The sequence below is a fragment of the Megalops cyprinoides genome, chromosome 2 (assembly GCF_013368585.1).
Source record: "Megalops cyprinoides isolate fMegCyp1 chromosome 2, fMegCyp1.pri, whole genome shotgun sequence".
In the NCBI taxonomy this organism is placed as follows: domain Eukaryota; kingdom Metazoa; phylum Chordata; class Actinopteri; order Elopiformes; family Megalopidae; genus Megalops; species Megalops cyprinoides.
The window spans coordinates 7,544,107-7,568,125 of record NC_050584.1 but is presented as its reverse complement, the minus strand read 5'-3'; the positions used below and the strand labels follow the sequence as shown (position 1 = coordinate 7,568,125).

At 47.6% G+C, this 24,019-nt stretch overlaps 1 protein-coding gene across 3 annotated transcripts in view; it reads left to right on the top strand.

The window, feature by feature from the left end:
* Positions 1-24,019, top strand: part of rreb1a (ras responsive element binding protein 1a) — a 65,727-nt gene that overhangs the window by 10,542 nt on the left and 31,166 nt on the right. The window contains exon 2 of one of the 3 annotated variants that reach the window (XM_036520719.1): positions 20,229-20,319. The exons of the other annotated variants lie outside the window; for them this stretch is intronic. The gene's annotated coding sequence lies outside the window, so the exon portion shown is untranslated. The remainder of the gene's footprint in view (positions 1-20,228; positions 20,320-24,019) is intronic. 3 annotated transcript variants of the gene reach the window in all.

Below are 24,019 nucleotides of genomic sequence, written 5' to 3'. Positions count from 1 at the left end.
ATCCTCGTGCAGCACCTCTTGTGGCCAACCTCTTGTGGTGGGTGCTTGTGGTGTTCTCCACGTTGTGCGGAAAAACCCTGTTGAGCCATGCCTCCTCCCCAGGCCTTGAAGTGACAATCTACCCCTGTTGGTCTGTCTTTCTTTCTCGTGTTTGCTGTGTTTTCTTTTTGCGCTTTTGAAGCATCACATCATAATGTAGGGCCCTGCCTCCTGTTTGTGTTGTTAGTTTGAGTTAACCGAGGGGCTCGGTTCACAATCAACAACAGACATGTTGAAACAAAGCAGTGCAGGCCCAGGGTGAGTCTGAATCGTTCACGAGTGTCTGAGTGCTCAGGTTTAGACGGTGTGAAAAGATTAGACGGACAGAATAGACAGACGGTGACTCTTGCTGTCACTGCGAGGCCCAGGTTGTGGTTCACGTAGACCGTAGCTTTAATTACAGGTGAGTCACACAGTAACGAAAGGCTTTAAGGGATTCCCATCCTTGGCTGTGTTCTTAGCAGTGTCGCTCCGGCAGGTGCACTCTGGCCACTCTGTCCCTGTGTGTGAAGGTAGACTCTGGCCTTGTGGTAGCTCCTCAGCAGAACGTGGCAGGCTGCTCCTCGTCCACTACTTCGTAAACTTCTAGTGAAGGTGCATTCCCGACCCTCTAAGGGATCGGGATGAGTGGGCCGTGGTCCTTGAGTCCGTTGTGTCTTCGTCGTTAGTTGATCCGAAAAGATGCATACCTCCATTGCCCGTATCCCACAGGATGGACTTTGGCACTGCAGTGTGAAATTGAGCAAGGAATTTGGGCTGTGAGTATGTTTTGAGCAGCATATGTTTGACCACAAAGAATCTCCTGCTCCTAGGGGTACCGTTTCCTGTTCGCTCCACGCTTGTAGACGATGCAAGCACCCAGAGGAGAGAAGCACGTGTTTGTGTTCCCTTGTCAGACGGCAAGGAGGCCTGTTCACAAACTTGAGCGGGGAGCAGTGAGGCGGACATTACGGCACTGGGGGAGGCCTTTCTAGGCCTGCTCAACCTGGGCCATGTCGGAGCTCCTACTGATTAACTGCATGTCCTCCCTGAGCTAGTGTTAATGTAGGGCGAGGATGCTCAACTGGCCTGAATATCCTTTAACCCACTGTGAGGGACTGTGGAGCATGGAGCAGGCTCCCTAGCACCCCCCCCCCCCCCCCCCCCACAGCTGCGAGCAGCAAATAAAGCAGGTATTTACTGCGGGTTCAAAGTCTATTCTACGGCTGTGTCACTGATGTGAAAGAATGTGCCAAAGGCAGGGAGGGGAGGGGTGAGGAGAGGAGAGACTCGGAGAGATTGTAGAAAATGGAAGCTGCAGCAGCAGCACCTGGGGTGATGAGGAGCGGAGGTTGGTGGGACAGGAAGTAAAACAGCCCATGTGGCTGAGCTGGGGAGGGGGGGCGGGGGGGGGGGGAGAGATGGAGGAAGTATAAAAACAATGGCATCGAAGCAACTGCCCTCTCCTTATTTTTTCCTCCCCTCCTCCGTCTCAATCGGTCAGTCCCCAGCAGTAGGAGTCGTGGGTGACTGCAGAAAGCCTGAAGCTGTTTGCTGTTGGCTAGGCGGTGGTCCTCCACAGCTGTTGTGCTACGGTATCAAACTCCCCCCCGCCACCCCCCAGTTTGCCTGAGACTGTGCACGTCTTCTCCTGCGCGCACTCTCTGGATCCCCTGACCCCTCCTCTGAGGCCCTGTCAGTGAGCTGTGAGATAAGGCGGCGGGCAGGGAAGGGTTAACCGTCCAAGGGGGGGAGTGATGGAGACTAGAGACGGGGAGGCTGAACCAAGCATGCATGCTGGGAATGGCTGCCTCTCTCTGCCTCACACTCTCTCTCGCTCCCTCCCTCTCTCTCTCTCTCTCTCTCTCCCCTTCCAGCCCCCACCTCTCCCTCCCTCCCACCCTGGCTCTCTTGCTGACTAAACAGTTTTGTCAGCTGGCAGTTGCTCGCGGGCTGAGGATTTGCGATAGCTTCTGGAGGTTAGAGAGGGAAGGGGGAGGGGGAGGGGTGGTACTCACAGACAGCACTTGTTGCTCAGTGGAAGGGGGGAGGGAGGGGAGAGAGAGAGAGAGGATGAGAGAGAGAGAGAGAGAGAGAGAGGGGGAAAAAAGCACTCGGCAACAGCATCGTCTAACCTGTTTCTTTTGAAGCTGTGGCCTCCTTTGACAGACTTCCCTGGGCCCTTTTGTTTCCCAAGGCAGACTCCATTACGTGTGGGTGTGTGCAGCTACACAGATGTGTCGCTGTTACATATGTATCGGCATGCATCCACATTTTTTATTTTTTTTTTTAAAACTTATAATAAAAGTTTACTTTTGATAAATGGCCCTTAACCTTTAGTAGCTCTGCCACCATGCTTGGTCTGTCTTAATTCTCTCTTTGTGCCTGAAAAGGATTGGCTTTGTTCACCGTCACCACAGGAGTAACATGAAGCCACATGGCTGCAGCTCTTTTGAGGGGCTTGGACTTGGTTGGGCTTTCCTCTGCCCCTAATTCACACTGCCATTGTCTTCCCTTGTGAGACGGATTTTCCATGTCTGCTGTCTTTGAGGACATGCAGAAGGCCGTGAGCAGGTCCTGCTGTAAACATTACTAATCTCGTCTTCTCATTTCGGGCGCTAATTGAGAGTGAAAGTCTGGGCGCGCCTGCCACAGTCCGGTTACCGTGTTCCCAGCGAGCGGAATCAATAAATATAGCTAGATGAGCCGCCCCGGCGACACCCTGCGTGAGCAGTGCATGCTGGGAGGAGTTGTCGTCAGGAGATACCAGACGACCATGGTGTTATGAATGCGCTACTCCTGTTTCCACCAGGGTGACCGCTTCGTTTTCCACACTTTTCCTCTTGTGCCAGCGTAGACGCCTCAGAGCCGTCAACAGGGTGAACAAAAAAAAAAAAAAGTGTTTCAGGGAAAGCGAATCACACAAATTTTACTCATTTAAGGATACTCTTCTTACACATTCAACTGCAAACTAAGTACACTAACTTTACATTTGATACTAAAAGGAGCAGCTGTGTACTCATTAATTGCATCATACAAACAAAGATGTCTTTGCGTGGCCATTTTTCATGTAGCAACCAACGCAAAGTGAAACATTGCAGATGTGTTGTGATGTAAATTTGGCTTAAATTTTTCCTGCTTCTAGCATGATTATGAGAAGAGGCAGCGTCAGTCCCGTGGAAGCCTGTAGTTCATGTTGAATTAATTAAATGACTCTTCCACTACAGGCCTAGGGGGTGTGATGGAATTTGCAGTTGAAATTCAGGTGACACTACATTACATATGACATCACATCACGTCACACCAAGGCACACTTCTTTGCCATGTCGCTAGTAAGTAAAAAGAAACTAATGAACTGGAAAGTGAAAGTCAACCTGGGGTAGTTTTAGGGACCAGTCATCCCAAAGAAGGAAGCAAGGATCTTCCAAAGTTTTCTGAATGCCGTGTGAAACTGGAACCAGACATTTAATGAATTCAGCAAAATGGACCAGACAGAATTTCCCTGGTTAAAAAAAAAAATTGGAGTGTGTTATTTTAAATGTGTGTACTCATGACAGTGGGTATGTGAACCACCCAGCGGACGTCAAGAAAAAAAGTGTTCCTTTCTCCTTTCGTGTCAGTGAAAATTAGTCTTAAAGTGCGCTCCGGTTTGCATTCTGTTCTTGCTGTTTTGTATCTCCTACAGCTCTGAATACAGATACAGTCTTCAATGTTTTCCCACTGAGGCAGCTCAGTCACCCCTTTTCACGGCCACCTACTCTTCATCACCTGTGCCACAGCCCCCCACACCTGTGAGCATGTGCGGAAAAGCATCCCTTCCCCCTACATGTTCACTCTCAAAAGCCGTGCCCCGCCCCCCCACCACCACCACCCGCCCAGGCTGAAAAGGTGCTATTGTTTGTTCTGCAAACACAAGGCACACCTCATCTCCAAGGAGACTCAAGTACCTGCTTCTGTCTTTTTTGCTGCTCCCGAAAAAGGTGGATACATACAAAGGCACACATGTGCACGCACACACACACACAAACTCACCTGTGAGCATCTCTTTGTATAGCTGCTGTAAGGCTGGGGGGGGGGCAGCATTTTTGGTGGGACTGGTCCTGGGTTTGCAGGAACAGAAACAATGAATTGGGGGGGGGGATGGGCAGAGTGTGGAGGCTGAGGTCTTGTGATGGAGGGTGGGGTGTCTCTCTCTATGAATGGAATGATGGAGTGGGCCTGTTAAACGTAGTTACTCTGCCAGATACAGATGATGTGGTTCTCGAAACACCCACTTTTGAAACCGTGAGTGAACAGTCAAAGGGTGCTGCTCTCTGTGAAAGGAAGTTGCTTTAGTTCCTCTGTGCAAAACTCACAGTGTTTTAGAAAACTCTAGATTTCTTTGTGAGTTCACCAGGAAGCAGCTTTCAAGGGTTTTTTTGTCATAGTGGGTATATGTGTTAATGATTCCCTGCATTTTATTTTGCTTATTGCTATATTTTTTTAATCAGTGTTGTTAATGTTGAACTTTTTTCTTGAATTGCTTTGTAAATTATTGGAACTTTCAGTTCTCAGTATTTGTAGTTTGAGCTCATAATTCAGTATGGTAATGAAGCATCTGATAGAAAACAAGCTCCCGTTTTTGTGTGTGAAATACCTTTGGCTTCCCCTACCTGAATCTGGGTACCTGCATGTCTCACGTCCCACTGTGAGTCACCCTGTCATCATGTACAGCGCCCGGAGCATCAAAGGTGAGCCAAGCAAGTCTCACGCTGACTAAGGCTGACTGTCAAAGGCATCCCTCTCACCACCGGGACACAGCTGTCTCAGTGGCATCACACAGCACAGCCCTGTACGTGACATGCCTTTTACACAGTCAGGTAAACCCAATGCATTCCTTTGTTCAGGGCAAAAGATAGATAATTGGATTATAACACCTCCTGCCCCCCCCCCCCCCCCCCCAGCTGTTTCCAAAATAAACGGAGATCCTCAGTTCAGTCTGAGCAGCGGACGGAGAGACACGAGAAAAAGGGGGGTGGAATCTAATGCTAGGGCGCGGGAGAGAGCAGGGCAGGGGAGGGCGTGTCCCGTTGGGAGTACTGTAATGGCACTCTGTCACCCTCCCCCGGGGAGAACCAAGTGAATCATTCAGCCCTGCGAAAAGGAAGCCTTTCCCAACATGCCCCCAAGGCGAAGCAAACAATAGAGGGAGAGAACACCCCCTCTCTAGGGGTGAAACCACGCCTCCCCCCCCCACCCTCCAAATTGGCCCACACAATGGAGAGGCTGAAACCCGGCACCAGAACACCTCATACACGTGTGCACCTCTGGTCGGAACTGATGGAGACTGAGGCACAAGCTGGATGGAAAACACAGAAGCTCACACCGCTTCAGAAGTTGCTCCGCACTCTGGCCAGGAGTGTGCCGTTGTGCCATACTGCGTGAGGTCAGAAGCTCTCCTTGGGCCTGGCTCAGTCATGCCCTGCAGTTTACAGCGACCAGTGCTTGGATACGCAAGTCCTCGCGCACTGTGGATGTAACCAGTGAGCCATCCATATCCTTCTTCAGAAATACAAGGAAGGAATTGGCGTCCCAACACAAATGTAGAGATTATATTATCCTGGGACGGGTTTTGGAATAAGAGTTGCATTATAGCCAAGTGTAGGCTTGGAAAAATTATGATATCAATGGTCAGCATGGCAGCAACTGAAATACTGTGAACCGAAAATTCCCTCTCTAAGAGCATGAGAAGCTGTTGCTATATTGACACTTGCTCTCTCATACATCTCTACATTAGGGAAGCATCTCTCCAAGGAGAAATGGGCAGACTCAAGGTGTACTCACACTAGGCGATCCGTACCGTGCTCGAGCACGTTTGACCCCCAAAGTCCAGTTTATGCTCTGGGCGCAGTACGCTGGACCGTGCTTGGGCAAAGTTCAGTTGGACTCGGGCACGGTACGCATCTAGTGTGATCGCTAACCTTGCCCGAGCACGGAACTCGAACATGACGTTAATGATGCGACTCTCCCATTTAACAAATATATCTGTTATAGCAACAGTTAGCTGGATATCTGTTAGTTACATGCCCAGTCATAATAAATCCTTTAAACCATCAATTGATTAGCTAGCTGACTTCCTTACATATAACAAGTAGGCTACCTCCAAAATGATCTTTGATTGGTTAGTTCTGTAGATCTATAGCTAAAAATAACTCTGTGGATCCCAAGTCAGAGTATCACAAATGAAGCAGCTGACCTGTTTAAGTAGCTAATCTTCAGCAACCGTTCAGATAGGTCGTCTGTTAGCCAACTAGCTGTGTTTGTCAGATCTATCGCTAGATAGCTAACGTTAGCTCCTCAGCCAGTTAGCATCGATTCTGCAACACACTGATTTTCAGTTAATTGTGCTGCACGTATAAGAAGATTTTTATGGAGGCAGCTTGAGGGAGGAATTTGGAGCTTTACTCGCCGACTACAATTCACGTTCATCAATAAGGTGAGAACCAGACCCGTAATTAACCCAAATATTCTCAAATTAATTGAAATGTGTGCTATTCAAGTAGTAATAGAAGATGTTTGTTGTTGTAATGATGACAGTAGTGCACACACAAGTAGTAGCCCTAACTGGTTAACATTAGCTAACATCATTGTGATTAGACTACTGTAATCGGACACATCTGGCACAAAATATTGGTCTGTCCCTTAGCATAATGACTGAAACGTCAGCTGCCTCCATAAAAATCTTATTATACGTGCAGCACAATTAACTGAAAATCGCTGCATTGCATAATCGATAAATCTATAAGGCATGTGAGAGGGCCGTGGGCCACCGCGCCCATAACGGCTCCAAATAAGCCACAAAGTAAGTACAATCATGAACTTCGTTGTGTCACACCCTGGTGGCCACCGCTGAGCTCTGGCTTGCCCACGCAGGTTGGTCAGCGACGTGACCTCGCATCAGGAGAGTCGGAGAGCTGCAGCAGCCTCTCTCAGGAGAGGATGAGCACACATTCACCCTGCAGTCACGCGTGTTATGAACACTCACAAATACTTTCCATCTCCGTCCGATTAGTCACTGCGTCTCTGCTTTCTCAAACAGTTGTTTAGTTCATTGGCCAAGACGGGAGAAGATTCACAGTGTTAAGCATCGCAGGGTTACCGCTGGTTGATATTTCATGGTTTACGTGCTTTGTCAACATTAATTCCCTGCTTTCGTGAGTGACTCGTGGCACGTTTCACTCTCAAATTAAAATGGTAGGTGACACACCCACCGGCCGCAAACATCGGTGTGAAACCGTGGGTGTTCTCACATTGTGATATTAAACACCAGCTCCTGTACGGGATGCGAGGAACCTAAGCTTTCCAGAGAGCATGCCAGAGTTTCACAAGGTCTTGCATCGCATCAGATCTTCACATTATGTCACACGTTCAGTTCACCCACTTACCGGCTTCACTAGGCCTATTTATCTGCTTGTGTCTCACAAAGATGGTTGAGGGTTGCTTCAGCCAACTCTACACTTCATGTTAGTTTACGCACTGGCTGCGAGGCACTGTTTTACCACAAACCGACGAGTAAGAGATTTGGTGTTTTAATAGATCAAGATCCTTCAGTTTTGAACCAAACATCCTGCTGCAGGCCTGTGGACAATGACTTGGCCTTTTGTAATGCGAAAACCTTTTTCGGAACGTTTAACCCCCCGGTTTTGTTTGCAACAATCCAGGGGGATAAGGATGTCTTGTTTTTTGGGGTTTCAAAGGATTTAATCAGTGTTAGCTGTCTGGGTAGTACGAAAGGAGCATTGAGTAAACACAGTGGTGAAAGCATCTGTGTCTCACCCAGTGCCAGTCAGCTGGGCCTGTGTGTTCCCTCCACACGTCTGTCCAGTGGAATTCTGCAGTCCTCCATTCCTGTGAAGGAGCGTGCAGGAGGTTAAGACCCGATGCCCATTCTATTACACAACATTCTACTAGAAGAGTAGAGGCATAAAATTATAAACAAAAGGTCTTTGCACAGGATCAGTTGTGTGGAGTAGCGACCAGAAGGTTGTTGGTTTTAAACCAGGGTGAGACACAGTGGTGCTGTCTCACTCTTCATCATGACGCCAGCTGTATAATTTGGTAAGATATCCAATACTGCAGCATGGCCTTGCTTGGTCATATGTAGTAGAAATTAATTGAAAGTGTGGCCCACTAATGAAGAGTGATGTATGTCATACCTTTTGTTTTAGATTTTTTGTCTAAAAATACTTATTATGCCCAAGGAATTAGGATAATAGTGACTCAAATTTTATTTTTTAATTGATACAATACAGCTGAATAAACACATTTTTCAAAATGTATAAACACAATTTTCATGTAATTTGCTTTTTTGGATAGCACAAAGTTAATTTGAATTTATTCATTTACTTCATTTTGATTTTGAACAGTTACTCATTTGATTTTCATTGAATTATTGCCCTCAAATTTAATGGCAGAGAATGTGTTTATTCATTACAGTGTAGAACAGTGTGGTGACTGGGCTTGGAATGCACTTGATTTCACACTTATCGTAAATAGTAGTATGTTGAAAATATTCTAGTAAATCAAAACCAACTGTTTTTTTTTAAATTATTTGATAATTAATTTGATAATTACTGTTTTTAGTTCCGTATGTAGCAGTGATGGATTTTTGCTATAATGCACATTTGTATTTGTAGAGGTGAAAGCTTTACTCTTTGGATAGAGAGTGCTGTTAATTAATTCTGCTGTTCTTGAAAAGGGTTTATGGGGTAGAGGGTAACCTCAGTGAACATGTAACAAGATCTACAGGGTAGGGGCCATTCCTGGATTTACACACAGGACAAATGGAGCCGACAGTTCGTGGCAGAGATCTGTGTGCTTTTCGATTCACATTTCCTTGTGTGAAGGTGACAAAAAACCAGATATTTGGGGATTTTCTTTTGAATACCTCCTCCTTATAGCCAGCTCATTTCAGCTCATTTGTGACGTGGAGGTGAACGATGGGGGAATATTTGAACCCAGAGAGAGTCACATGCATGCACACATGCACAAAGGCCTTGTGACATGTCCTCAAGTAGCATCCTCAGATGTAAGCAGATGTGGCCCTATAACAGCTTTAGGAGGCAGAGCGTGTGGAAAACCTGTACAAAAGCTGGAGACCTTGTCTCTGCCTTGCACTGTGGAAGGTCAGAGTTCACAACAGCAGTGTTATCATTAACTTAGTTAGGCCTCCCGTCCTCATCGCAGCGAACTTTGGTACCTGTTCTGGAAGGAAAATAGAACCAGGGAGATCATAAACCTTGTAAAAGAGTATGCCAAAGATCCCAGGCCTGTGGGAGAAACCGGGTCAAGGATATCTACATGGGGCGCGGCACAAAACTGCCTTCACCCGCTCTACAGTTCGGGAGGAGCATGCCCACTTCAGTGAGAATGAACTGGAGTCTGGAGGCAGGGTGGGGCCCTGATGGTGTGAATAGGACTGTGTGTGTGTGTGTGTGTGTGTGTGTGTGTGTGTGTGTGTGTGAGAGAGAGAGAGAGTGAGTTGTGTGGGGCTACTCTTTCTCCACTCCCACGAGTGGAAAATGGCTTCCCTTAATAAACATCCGTAAGGGGCTTTTTTTTCTGCTCAAGCTAGTAGTTTGACTCCTCTTTGCTGGCAAAAGAGCTGTCCAGGCGCTTTTGCGTGAATGGTGCGCCAGGCTGTTCCTTCCGAGCCACAAGTGCTACCCAGTGCGCAAGCCATTGCAAAAGTGCACCTACCCTGTCCCGTTAGCCTTTACGCAACATGCTGTTACCTTCTCTGCGGAGTGGCTGGCATTCTGTGATGTAATGCACCACAGTCCCCTGTGGCGTTTCCCACAGCACTCCAGAGCCCTGGAGACAGATGTGTTAAAGGTAATCGCACTTCATTAGCGTGCTAATTAAATTAGCTGAGTGCTCAGGTGGATTTAAACCCAGATGACAATTGGAGGCCTTCAGGGACCCGATGAGAGATGCATGGTTTTGCTCCGATATGAGACTTAATGGATGTTTCTTCAGTCAAGCATGGTTTTGTTTGGAGTTGCGTTTTGCTCGTCGTTCTGCTGGTTATCCTCATCTTCAGCCTTTAACCTGTGATGTGACCCCAGGCTAGACAGGAGGCGATTTAATATCGTACAGCGTTAACGTGTTGACTGTTAGTCAGTATGTGTATTGTATATATTATTTCTCTGAGAGGCGTGACTGTTGGAGAGATGCGTAGCATTAATGCCTTATAATTATGTCATGGTGTGTCATCAAAGCTATGTGTGATTACGAGTTTGGATGTCACGAGGGTTGGGAATCTAAACGGGTCATAAAAAAGAGCATTCTAATACTCTTTTTTTTCATGGCACAAGGAAATGGGCTTTCTTTCAAAGTTGAGTCTTTTTTTTTTTTTTTTTTACCTCCTTCTGTAGAGGAAATGGTGGATATTGGATGTTGTTTCAGGTTTTCATAATTACAATAAATTCCGCGGTGCATTAAGGGAGTCACTTGACCTCGGGAGAAGGTGGGGTGGGGGGTGGGGGGGGCGATTGTCTGCAGCGACGAGCCAAAGTCTCGCAGAAGATAAAATGGCTCTCTGAAACAAGGCAAAGTTCGCTGTCGGCTCCCCTGAAGTGTGCTTCGTTCCAGGGGGCTTCGGTAAACATTAACTGCTTTATCTGGATGGGGGGGAACTTCCCTCTCAGTGACGCGGAACAGCTGGACAACGTCCCTTTAAGACGGTGTCAGGGGACGAGATTGTTCACAATTGGGAGACACAAAGAGACAGGCCTTTGTCAAAACAGCTCTCCCCCTCTTTCTTTTGAACAGATTTGGTCATAATCGTCCCATTCTGACATACAAGTGCGCATGGTATGCACACAAGTAATTGGTAACCCCTTAATTGTAGTGATTGTATTCCTGGGCCTTTGAAAAATGTCAAGGTTCCCCTTCACCCGCCCCACTCTGTGCTCCTAAATATCTGACAAGGCCATCTCGAGTGCCCTGTTGGCAAAACAGCCTGTGGGACAATGGAGATGTAAATTGGGTCTTTATGTTCAGCACAAACTCCTGCCAGTGGCTTTGATGTAGCTGAAAGGTTACAGGCGTGACACTCCTGTAACGCAGGGGCAGTGTCTGTCGTGATCCAGTCCTGTAGCTGTGTCAATGTGGAAGGACTCGTGGTTGCATCCTTTGGAATTCCAAGTCAACTCTCTGAATGCTTCCCAGACCGAGTACCTCTGAGAACTGACTCTGAACAAAAGTTAGGTGTAGCTGTTGGTTTATACATGTAGTACAGCATTGGGAGCACTGTCTGCATATCTGAGTAGATGCTAGGAAGACACTAGTGGCTTTGGGAGAGAACAGGAAGGAAACCGAGAGAGAGTGCCTGAGAAAGTTTGGTTGGACAGTGCAAACATTTAAAAGAAAGGCCTGTTGACTTTCCGAACTATATGATGTAAAACCAACTTTACAGGATGTGCTAGATGCGCCTTTGTGTACCTAGCATCCCCTGTGTATTTCTTTGTAGTCTGAAAGGTTCGACCATTTGCCCAAAGACCTTTTTTCTTTCTTTTTTTTTTCCACTCCCCATTCCCAACGTACAGCTTCTCCCCTAAAAGAAGTCCCGGCTTCTCCACCCCTGCTCCAGATGAATCGTTCCCTTGTAGGAATGCGTCCCACGGCAGCAGCCCTCGAAAAGGCTGAGCGGGCCGGCCATGCAGAGGCCGCAGCAAAACAATGTCACTCTTATTTCATAGTGCACACTGGGCGTGTGTGTGTGTCTGTGTATGTGGTTGTGGGGGGGGGGGGGGGGGGGGTGCGATATTGCGACGTGATGCTGGGGGAGGCTTTCCAGCGTAGCAGAGAAGGCCCGGAGTGCACATGAACCTCCGGTGATGGATAACCCCCTGCTGCAAGGCCTGGCCCTGCTGTCACTCACGTGCGCCATCCGCAGCTCTGCCACAGCAGCTGGTTGCCGCCTTCTGATTGGGCCACGACGAGCACGCGGGGGCCTTGGGGGGGGGGGGGTGGAGGCTTCCCAGTGGGTGGGTGAGAGCTACCACGGCAACAGTTGGCTGATGTCGTGGCCTTGTACTTTGGCCTGCATCCTCGCTCTGGAGTTTTGGACATGTAATATTGCAGCTTGTGCCAAGGTGTGTGTGTGTGTGTTTGTGTCTGTGTGTGTGTGTGTGTCTGTGTCTGTGGCGTTAGGGCGAGCAGAGAATAATTTGGAGCAGAGGAGGAGAATGTCCAAGATGCTTAGGTAGAAATAGGCTGTCTAGTTTTGGCTCCCCCCCCCCCAATTTTCTTATGAACATTTTCATTATTTCTGAAAAATTCTGAATCACTGTGGTTAAAAGCCTCGACAAGCACAAGCAGCGTGCTGTTGTTGCCCTGCTGCATGCCTGTGTGAGAGATGGAAGCAAAGCCTCTCTCCCAGTGTTGGTGTGCGCTCTGTGGTGACACAAAGAGCTGCATTATGATGTCTTACGAGAGGCCTGGAGGCCTGTCTCTGTCGGTGAAGCACCCCTCGGCAGTTTCCTGCCCACCTCTTAAACCAACATGACGAAACAGTGATTGACAACTTATCGGCGTCAGGCAAGCTGATGCTGGAAATTAGTGGGGCAGGGACACTGCCTTCCTCAGAGGGAATCTACCTCTTCCGTAGAAATCAACTTATCAGGGAGCAATGAAGGAATATTGAAATAAAGGATTTTTTGATCACTTATCGCTGAGTGCTAAATGCTAAGTGATTTTTTTTTTTTTTTTTAAAAAAAACATCCCTTGTTTTTTTTCTGTTATGTGTCAGAAATGGTTCACTCATGCCATCAGTAGGCTAACTGCAGTCACTTTAAATATTAACCAAGCAGCATTGTATTAAATGGTAACAAAGTAAACAGTGCTGTAAACTGCCACTGAATTGAAAGCACTGTTGCTTGGAACAGAATGTGCTTGAGGAAAAGCTGAAGTGCCTGTCTAGGTCGGCTGGAGCTAAAGTAGCAAGAAACTACTGAAAAGTATAAAGTGGCATTCCTTTAAGTCTTCCCACAGATTCTCCATTTCCAATACCAAGTGAAAAAATACCATGACCCTGCAGAAACATTTTGTCGAGTGATTTTACAAGTTTACTAATTTTACAAGTAGTGTGTCATTACGAATGTTTAAAAGATATTATTTTGAACTGAAGGAGTCCTGTTTTGAAAAAGGGGTGATTTGGAGATGTTTTTGTGATTATTTTAGTCAGCCTCTCTCTTTTAGTGCCTCTGCCTTCTTCTCCCTCTTATTGCTCAGTACCCTCTTCCCCTCACCATTCCTCTGATCGCAGATCTGGTGTGGCTCATTCCCCTTCAACTGCGACCTCCAACTGTCCCCTTTACCAGTCCTCTCCAGCCTGTCTCACCTGTTGTCTTTTGCTCTGCCCCTTTTGTTCAAATGCCCCATCCCCCCCCCCCCCCCCACCCACACCTCCTCTCCAACATTCTCACCTCCAGTAATTAAAATTAGCATTAGAATTTAATGTGAACAGTTGCAATCAGCTAATGCATTCGGCACCATTTACTGGGTGGCCCCCATTAGGTGTTCATTTTCGGTAGCAGCCAGATTCTTAGAACTAAGCCTCCCGGTTCATAGGCTGAAATCGGAGTTCTGCCCAAGCTAAAGAGGGATTCACGGTCCGCAGAGGCACATCGGGGAGTATCGCTCTTGGGAGAGGCTCTTTTCTATTGCAGGGAAGGACTTCAGCTGCTCCGTTGCCTCCAAGCTTAATCGCCATTCAGCTCCACAACGGCATTTTTTATCTGCCATTAAACATTAGCTACTAGCGATGTTACCTATTGTGAGGGTTTGAATCCTTACAAATGACAGTAGAAGTACACTTTGCTCATCTGTTTCATGAGTAGCAGTTTAACGGGACACCGTGCAACAAGTAATCCATAACGGATGTTCAATCAGTAATCGAATATCAGTGATGGATAACTGTTTGGAGTGCAGCTGGCTAACAAAGCAGAATGACAGGACCATCAGCTAGCTAGCCGTAAGTGGAGTGTGGGCTAATGTTATATTTGTAATGGGAAAAATATAGCAATATTGATCTTAAACTAGCTGTTGATCAAAACAACTGTATTAACTAGTTAGCTAGCATGTTGAAGCATAATAGGCTGAACAAAAATGGCTAGCTAGGTGGTTGCTATTGTAAGCTGTGACTGAACCTACTTAGCCTAGTGGTTTGCTAGCTACTTTACCCCCGCCCCCCCCCCCCCCCCCGCCATGGTTATTATCCAAGTTTTTTAGCTTAACAATGAAGAAAACTTTTTATAGTTCTTTGTAGGTTTTGGTTGCCACGGAAGCAACCCTTCCTTAGCAGCACGGTAACCTTCTTGCTTACGGTTTTCTTAAAAAGAATGATTTATATATAGAAAGCTCCTCACTTTAGCACATGGCATTACTCAATAGTATTATTGAGTTGCGTATTCTTATTACAGATTTTACTTGTTTTGCTATAGGTGGAAAGAGACATAAAGTAATGAGAAGATCCCTGAATTAAAATATACATAGTAAATCCTGGGGAATAAGGTACAAGGTACTTTTCCTCATCAGCCTGATTAACACAACTGTTTATCTTACTCGTCTGTTTGTCCCTTGTTCCTGAAAATGCAGGGAGTTCATAATGAATGGTGCAAAAGAAAACAGACTGACTCTTGGAAAGCTAGCCTTGAAACAAGGCGCATGTGCAGTGTGTGTGAGAGACTGTGTGTGTGTGTGTGTGTGTGTGTGTGTGTGTGTGTGTGTGGTGCGTGTCGTTTGTGTATCCTGTCAGTGCACAGCTTCCACCAAGCTGAGAGCTGAGAACAGGTCCTGCCAGGCCGGCGTGTGTGAGCTTGCTCTCCGTGTGGCAGTGAGTAGGCCTACAGGCACTCTGCCTCTGCCGCAGCTCAGGTGCTGAAAGGGTTCAGGCTGTGCTTTGTGAGAGGGAGAGAGAGAGAGAGAGAGAGAGAGAGAGAGAGAGAGAGAAGCTGCCCCACCCAAGCGCAAGTAACACTGCCACTTAGTAAGAGACACAGTTCATCTCGCTAGGGTCTGAAAATGCATGCTGTTTTGACATCAGCTTGGGTGCATAAGTTTGGTGTGCATTTACTGAATGGGAGGAATGTTTGGATGTTTGTCTGTTTTTGTGCATGGCGTGTTAGGGTCCAACAAATATTTACCATAATGATAAAATCAAACATGAGCTTTTTGCCAGCTTATGGTGGATGTCGTCACAAAAGTGCTTGAATAGCATAGAACGTGGCTGTTTAACGTAGCATGTGATGTAGAGGGGCCGTGAAGGCTGGTAATGATTGGGCCTTGTTACAGGGCTGGCTGTAGGCCCAAGGCTCTGCTTCATTCTCCTTACAAAGGAGGAAGTGATGTCACACCTTTGGGCTGCCCCACCTCTGCATTCTCTGAGTTTGAGCCTCAGCAGGAGACAGGAGTAAACCACCCTCGCCATTTTTGTCAGGAGCTGTAGCCTCCATTGTCTTTCCCACCTGAAGGCAGTGTGGAGTAAAATGTAAAAAAAAAAAAAAAAAACCTTCCCGCCGTTCCTGTCTCAGGTCTGAACTCGCAGGTGCCCGGGCGCTGGGAGTGCTGAGGGCTTTTCCGCGCAGTGTTTTTTGGCCGGGGGGCGAACCCGGTGCCCGGGACCGGAGCCCGGCTGCGCTGCCCGCCCCAGAATTCACCGAGCGGGGCTGACACCACCGAGGAATGAATGTGCCATTTGTTGTGCAGAGAGACAACTGTCAGAGGAGAGCAGCTCTGACCTGCTGCGTCTGCAGAGCCATAAAAACCGTGAGAGGCAGGGAGGGGCTCGGAGAGGGGGGGTGAGGTGGGGGAGTGAACCTTAGCCGAAGGCACAGAGGCAGAGAAAGGAACCGAAGATAGGTGGGGGGAAGATGGAGTAAAGCTGTGATTCTAACCTCTCAGAAAAGTGAGAAATTACAAACAACAGAAGAGTGTTAGATGTCACCCCGTTTATCGTGTCCTTAGTATAGCACCGCTCATTCAGGCAGATGGCCACGGAGTGACAGGTCCTACGCGGCACGTTCCTAACTGCACGTAATTATTTGCAAGAATGTGCGCTCCTGCGGCTGAGGGTGTAGGCTTTGCCTTTGGAAAAGGCGGAGGGGCGTTCGGCTGTCGTAAAACGCACGGTGGCTCCCGGAGAGACTCCAGTGAGCGCTCTCTCAGAAGAGCCAGCAGCTGTCAGTGTCACTGGGATCTGTCAGCACACAATCTACATCTGCACTGTCACTTTCTGTAACTTACACCGCAGCACCCCATCTTGTGACCGTGTGTGTGTGTGTGTGTGTGTGTGTGTGTGTGTGTGTGAGATAGAGAAAGAACATGTTTTGTGCTGCGAAAAGCATTCTAAATCCCTGCATGACAGTCAGATTCTCGTAGTCTGTCAGCGTCGTCTGTCCTGTCCCGGTGCCCTACTACTTTGCGCACATACTTGTGGGGCGCGGTGGTGACTCAGAATTTGAGACCGATACATGTATGCAGTGCACTGCGGCTAATGGATGCGCCCTACTGACCCTCAAGAAAAGATTCAGCAAGTGCTTGAACCCCCAAGCCGTGGTCCCGTCTCCCCGGTTCACACACCACCTCCAGTCTGTCTGTCTGTCTGTCCTTCCATCCGTTGATCCATTTCTAATTTGCTCCGAGTCACAGTAACCCAATGGAGCTGAGGCAAACCGACAGGCTGTTTAGCCTAAAACAAAGACCTGCCGTGTGCTGGGGGGAGAAGCTAAAAAGCCCTGTCATGGGCATCTGTGCAGGGTGACAGCTGAGTCCCATGTTGCTATGTCCTCCTGATTGTTAACCCATGAATAGCCAAGAGACTTCACCATTTTATTTATTCACTTTGTCTGAGTGTTAAATATGTGAAATCGTCAAAAATGCGAGCAAGTACAAATCTGGATTCATCCAGATTAACGGCCACAGATAAGCCATTCCTTCACGCTATCATATTTTTTAATGTGAATTTGGTCATTAGAGCCTATGGAGCTGTGAATTTGTTCATCACATCTTCAGTGTTAACTACATGGTGATGAAGGAAGTGGCTCAAATCCTTGTTTTTGTTGTTTCGTTTTTTTTTTTTTGCTCCTACATGCCGGAGAAATAAACCCGTTACTACGCAACAAGCATGAGCTGCGGGTGCGAACCGTCTGAGGTCACGGCTCGGCCTGCACCCGGAGAGGCAAGCAGCAAAGCCCCGATGCAGATGGGAATGTTCACACACGGTCACAGGCCGAGCGCTGGCCACGCTCCGTCAGATGATTCCAATTAGCTCCCAACAATTTCTGCATTGCTGCGATTTCTGCTGCAAGGAGCGGAGAAAGGCCACTGGAAGATACGGTACGGATACCGGCTCCCAGAGGAGGGGCAGATCGCTCCGGCTCCTTGGAGCGCTCCCTGCTTTTACCGTGGAGTTGGACCTCGTAAGACCTTGCTATAAATTGGCACAAAAAAGATCCCCAAGTTCTCTGGGATTCTTGGCGTTGAGTAGGAAATGCGGGTTCGGTTGGTTTGTGCTGAACAGTCTTTTGATAAATGCATCACTAAACTGCAGGCCACTGATTCCATCCCCCTCCCCCCAGCAGTTCACAGCCCTTTCGGGGTGTTGCCTCAGTTATGCTGGGAGCTGGATATGAGGCTGCCCTGATAAGGGCACCGAGGCCTCTGTGAGGTGATACAACAACCACCCCCAACTCCCCAGCTCAACCCTTTGTCCTCAGTTAGGTGCCATGCAAGGGAGCAGGGGCACATCATAGTGACAGGTGAGGTGTCGGCAGGGAGGGGAGGGAGGAACAGGGCTTCCTGAAACAGGCGGGCAAGCAAGCTTGCGGAACAGGTTCCCCTGGATTCCCCCATTACTTCACCCTTCTCGTTCCGTGCACTCGGGAGCCGTCCGTATTGTTCTCCCTCTCCCTCTCACTCTCCCTCTTTCTCTCGCTCTGCTTCTGCATCGCTCGTCCTCCCCCGCCTCTCCTCTACCCGGAGTCCACCCCTTATATCTTAACCTTTTCGCTGTTGAAACTGATATAGTGGGCCGATGCGCCGTGGAGCAAGAAAAAAAAGCCCTATCTCCCCATGCCAACTGTTTCCAAACCCAGGCTTTCACACTTGTCTGTGCCTGTCAACCACCCCAAAGCAGCATCTCAGCATTCTTTTCAAGACACACACATCTGTGCGCGCACACACACACAAACACACACACTCACACACACAGAAGTACGTTCAGACACAGACACATTTACACCCACACACTATATTTGCATATTAAGTGTTTACGCATGAAGTTATTGGGTAATTAAAAAGCTGAGACATCAATATTGATCCAGCATTGAATAATTGGTTGAACATGTTACTCTGCATTAGTGGTGACCTGTGACCTCCTGTAGATAAAACAGCTTCCTTGTCCTCACCTGTCACATTCTTTTACAGGATTTTCCTGACCCTGTTTGGCTCCATACACATTTTAAACATGAATAATTGCCTAGTTGTACTTTGAACACAAAGGATTTTTTGTTCCTGCTAAATGAAGACTTGTTTATTTTGAAAAAAAAAAACTCTTTTATTGTTTTTATTTTTGGTAATTAAATTACTTCTTTTACTTACTTAAAATTCCATGATGAAAGCATAAATATGGAAAAAATTTTGTCCTTTTTAGTTTTTTTTAGTAGTGTTTAGCTTTGGAGTTGTGTGTGTGCAGTTACATTTGAGGTGTCAGCGGTGTAGCGAGTTTTGCTGTAAGTCCTGCTGCCCTGGCTTTGATCATTAGGAAGCCACAGAGATGCTTCCACAGTGTTGTAGATGAAAAGCGTTTCAACCTAAAATGTCTCCTCATCCCAGTCTCATCCTCGCCCATTATAACCATGTCGCTGACACTTAATTGGGCAGTCTTACCAGCTCCTAATCTGATAATCTCTGTCCTGTCTGCCTTCTCTCTCTCCCTCCCTCCCTCTCTCTCCATCCCTCTCAGTCTCTTTATAACTGCCTCATTCTTTCTGTCTCTCCATCTCCTTTACAAACCTATTTCACAAAGAAGCCGAGCTGTCAGTAATACTTCTTTCCCTCTCTATGGCTTTGCCTCTCTGTTTCACAGTCTGTCTCCTATTCTCTCCATCGCTTGCCTCCTCTCTTTGTGTCTTTTGCTCTTCCTGTTTTTCAAGCCTCTTTAAAAAAAAAAAAAAGCTAGCTGCTCAGGCCTTTGTGACACCCGCTCTGTCTTCTCTCCTCTCTCTCTCTCTCTCTCTCTCTCTCTCTCTCTCTCTCTCTCGCTCTCGCTCTTGCTCTCGCTCTCTCTCCCCTCCCCTTACTCTGTGGTGGATAAGCCCTAGCCTGTCCGAACACGTCGCCTGCACAGAAGAGATGTGGCACCCTCCTGTTATATACTCTGTCGATATTGGTCCACTCATGTTTTCTCCCTGTCCTGCCCTCCCAGGTTCACATAATTCATTTCACAAGCCTCGTCTGCCAGTGCAGTCAGACTTAGTAAATTGGTTAATCATTCCCACGTCCTTGTACCATTACATAACTTTTGCCAAGCTGTCCCCTTTGCTTCTGCTCCAGCAGCATTTGCTGAAAATTGCCAGCAGAGGCCGGCAGCTGGTTTACTATAAATGATCTGTGTTCAGGAATATTGATACAATACAAGCAAGTGAAATTTAACATGGAAAAAAGCCATTGAAAGCCTTGTAGCCGAGTATCGAACGTGGCGTGTAGTTCAGCTAAGCATCCATAGTTATGTCACAAAATCATGCTATTGACTTTGGCCCTGGTGGGAAAACTATGTTTACTTTTTAGGTCATTGTACCATTGCTGCCTCTGAGCCAATGGGAATAGTGGAATTCTCAGTTTACCAATCGGGGAGGGCGAGGGCGTGTACTAGCCGCACAACTTGGCAGGAGCTGCGCCCCTTTGAAGTGAGATGTGTGCAAAGCAAGCAGGCAGGCAGGCAGGCAGGAAGCGCCCGAGTCATTTTACAGCTTAACGATGCCGTCGAGCCCAAAGTCCTGCCTGCTCAGGTCCTGTTACCTGCGGTCACCTGACGCAGATCTGATTGGAGGCGGAGCAGGAGGAAAGGCGGCGCTGTCCAACCTGAGGGAGCCATGTCTGTTGCTGATGCTGCTGTGCCTGTGCCTGTGTCCGCGGATGTGTAACTAATCTCTGTCGTTTCCCCGCAGTGTGAGCAGTCGGTGCTGACGCTCATGGTACGCGGTCGCCCTCGTCCCTGATCCAAACCCCTGACCTGTTTTAGCCCTGTTCTCCGAACGGGTAAATATGCCGGAGACGCCCCGACACCGCCGCAGAGCGCACACCCCGCTCAACACAGCCACTGCAACACGCACAAGCATCTCTCTCCCTGCAGCACATAGGCACAGGTTCTGCACAAGCTCTGCTCAGGGCATGACGCTTGGCCTTTAGCGCACAGGATAGCCTCTCCAAGTGTTCTCACTCAGCGACTGATCCCTAGTAGCTAGACAGGCCAGAAAACATGATTACCATTTATCAAAGGACTCACTAAGGCTTTTCACACACACACACACACACACACACAGCTTTCCACCTTCTCTGAAGGCCGCCTTTGTGTGGGTCATTGTGTTTCTCCAGGACACTAGTCTGATGTAGATTTTTCACTTAAACTGGTAGGTGGCCCTACATGCAGATTTCCCTATCTCAGGGATTTCCCTATCTCAGGGATATCACTTTCATCATGCACTGTTACTGTATTGCACATGTCACCCAGTGCTGTCTGGCATGTTTTTGCACTTAACAAAAGGAATAATCAGATCTCATATAAGTCATTGATTATGTGGTGTTTTATCTTTGATACTGAGTTCTTGAGAAATCATGTCTGTGAACCTGTGAAATGATGACTGGCACAATTTTGTTTTAGTACTGACAGCAGTATTTAGTTAATTTAAGTTATGCGTAGATTGACTAGTAATCAGTGATTCACCATTTGGGAAGGTCTGTGCCCCGGATATGTTAGTGTAGAGGGGACAGGGGTTCATGCCATTTAATTGCTTATTGTCAGTGTTTTTGTTCAGCAGTATTTAGGCATCTGGTATTCTCCCCCCATCTTCAGACCTGATAATCATATATTAGATGTTTAAGAAGTCAACAGAACCATTCAAGCAAGCGTTCATAGGAGTGGTTACTAGGCTTCTGTTTGTTTCTGGTTCCCCTGCCTACCCTAAGGTGCAATTCAGACCACCGCTGCACTTTGCTTTTATTAAACAGTGCAGTGTTAAAGGAATGGTTACTGTATTGTTTAACACAGTCTGCCCATCCTGGTGTCCAGCGATGAAAGGGCATAGTTCTGTCCTTTGCTAAAGGTACTTCATGTGGAATGTCGTTTTTAATGCAAGTCAGCAGCTACATTTTTTTGGAAGGGAGAGGGGCAGGCATGGTTCAATAGCTAGCTGTAGTGCTCAGTATTTTTGATTTATGTGAAGCTGCAGGGTTTTTTTTGTTGTTCATGGACATTTGGATTACTGCCAGAAACAGCCAACAACTTCAGAGTATCATATTAATTTTTAATAAATGTATGCACTTGTTTTACTTGTATTTGTATTGCCTGCTCTGACTGGCCCTAAAAGCAGCTCTGGCCGGAGGGTAGATGTTAATGCTTGATGTTACTGATGTGGTGTGTGTCCTTGTCCCTCTCTTGCGCCTCTCTGATCCAGTTTGTGTCATTTTCTAGCTTTGCAAGCATGCACGCTTTGACATGCAGACAATGCAATATAATATTTTGAAAAGCGAAACGTGATAACTTCAGTAAAAATACAGTAGCTTTGTGGAAACTCGGTTCCCAGTAGTGTGGCGTTATTTTTGTTTGAAACATGTATTGCAGCCTTACACCGCTTGTGCGGTGTTAAAATCTGCAAATTCTGTATTTATTTATTTTTTTTTAGTGAGAAACACAAAACTAGACACTGCTGTTTTCTCTGCCATAAACCTGTTATTTCATCTACACATCACAAAGTAAAATGAAAGTCAGTTGTCCGTCTAAAAGCGGTTGGTAGTTGAGCTGGCATCACTGCCCGTGGTGTTGCTTTCGCCGTTCTCTGCCTGAACACGGTGGTGTTTTCGCTGGTATGGCTGCTTGGGGTTTGTGTAAATGTTGAGCATATGAACTGCTCAGCCGCCAACCAATAGAGAGGATGAGAGAGAGAGGAGGAGGAAAGAGAGAGAGAAAGAACCCTTAGATGGTTTGATACTATGTCTCAGACGTACACAGACATTTCCCCTAGCTTGTAATTAGTTTCAGCCATCTCTCAGTGGATAAGGCACACCCCTCCCATGATCTCCTTCACGTTCATTTCATTCACTTTCTCACTGCGCTGCTGCTGCGATGTAAGGAATGTCAGAGCTGTGGTTAAGATGGCACGATACTATCTGTGAGCAAGCGGTGTGTGTGTGTGTGTGTGTGTGTGTGTGTGTGTGTGCGCGCGCGTGTGTGCGTGTGCGTGTGTTCCGTGATCCGCCTGTTCTTAATGACGGTTTATTGTTTGTGTTTAGTTGCAAGGAATCCAAGAACATCATCTTAATCTTCAAATAAAATGTTGTATTTCAGAAATAAAGCCTCCTCACTGGTTAGCTTTCTCAGGATTATGTTAGATGTTCTAGGCCTTGGTGAGTGTCTCGAGGGAAATCTCTTCTTCCAAGTTGGCCGTTGCAGCGTCTTATTGCTGTGACTCCAGTCATGTTGCCACAAGCTAAGAACCGCATAAAAGACTGTTTTGCTCTTCTTTGTGTGTGTGAAGGAGAGCGTCATTTTGGGGTGGTTTTGCCGTACGATGTCAGTGTGTGGCATCAAGTGGCCCTAAACCCCAAACAGCATTGGAAGTGATGGCCTCTGTTTTCTTATGGCTGCAAAGCTCTCTGTACTCAGAGGCTTACTTCCAGCGCAAAGCCAGGCAAATCGGTAAAGGCACCGACGCGTATCAGCTGAATCCCATCGCCACACTCGCAGCCTCTCGGTCTTAAACCGGTTGCATAACTCCCACACCTAAACTCTGCGCATAGCTGAAGAGTTTAGGTGCGGGAAATGGCATCTGGCAGCATGGCCGGCGTATAGCCCTGGGTGTGGTATTGTGCAACACAGGACTGTGGAGTTTACCTTGCTCAGTTTAGAGGGCTGAGTGAAGGAGGGAGAGATGAGGGGGAGTGCAGGGGGAGGAGGAAGAGGAGAGGCAGCAGTCTCTATCCTGGCACGGTTTCGGTCCCTGCTTATCCCTCCTCTTCTTGCCCTTATGACCGGGGGAATGCTCTGCGTCCGTGGGCTTTGCCTGGTACAAGGGGGTGGGAGAGGCAGTGAAATGGCAGCAAAACTGTGTGTGTGCGTGTGTGTATGCGTGCGTGTGTGTATGCGTGTGTGTGTGTGTGTGTGTGCGTGTGTCTGTGTGTGTGCGTGTGTCTGTGTGTATGCGTGCGTGCGTGTGTGTGTGCGTGCGTCTGTGTGTATGCGTGCGTGTGTGTATGCGTGCGTGTGTGTATGCGTGCGTGTGTGTATGCGTGTGCGTGTGTATGCGTGCGTGTGTGTGCGCGTGTGTCTGTGTGTGTGTGTGTGTGTTAGGACCGGATGTAGGCAGTAGAGTGAGCTGAATGGGCTGTGGCAGCAGGGTGTGGATTGGAGGCGTTGGTCCTCCTGCTGTCAGAGGCACAGGATGGAAAAGAAGAGAGCCTGAAAGGGAACTCTGACCATCACACCCATTAGCAGCTCACAGCCACTCCCGTTAGCTGTAGCCATACGCTGAAACCACACAGAGTCATTCCTCAACTGCGGGCAGCAGCAGGATTGGAGTTCCTTAGTGATTTGGGAGTTTCTCTTTGCTGTTGTGATAGAAGCTGCCGCCATCCATTGCCCACTCTGTCTAAACAGCAGTGATAGAGCAGCAATGGCATGAAATTCAGAGCCGGTTTTCCACACACAGTGTTCAGACCACATCTCAGGTCATGGTGTAAGCAA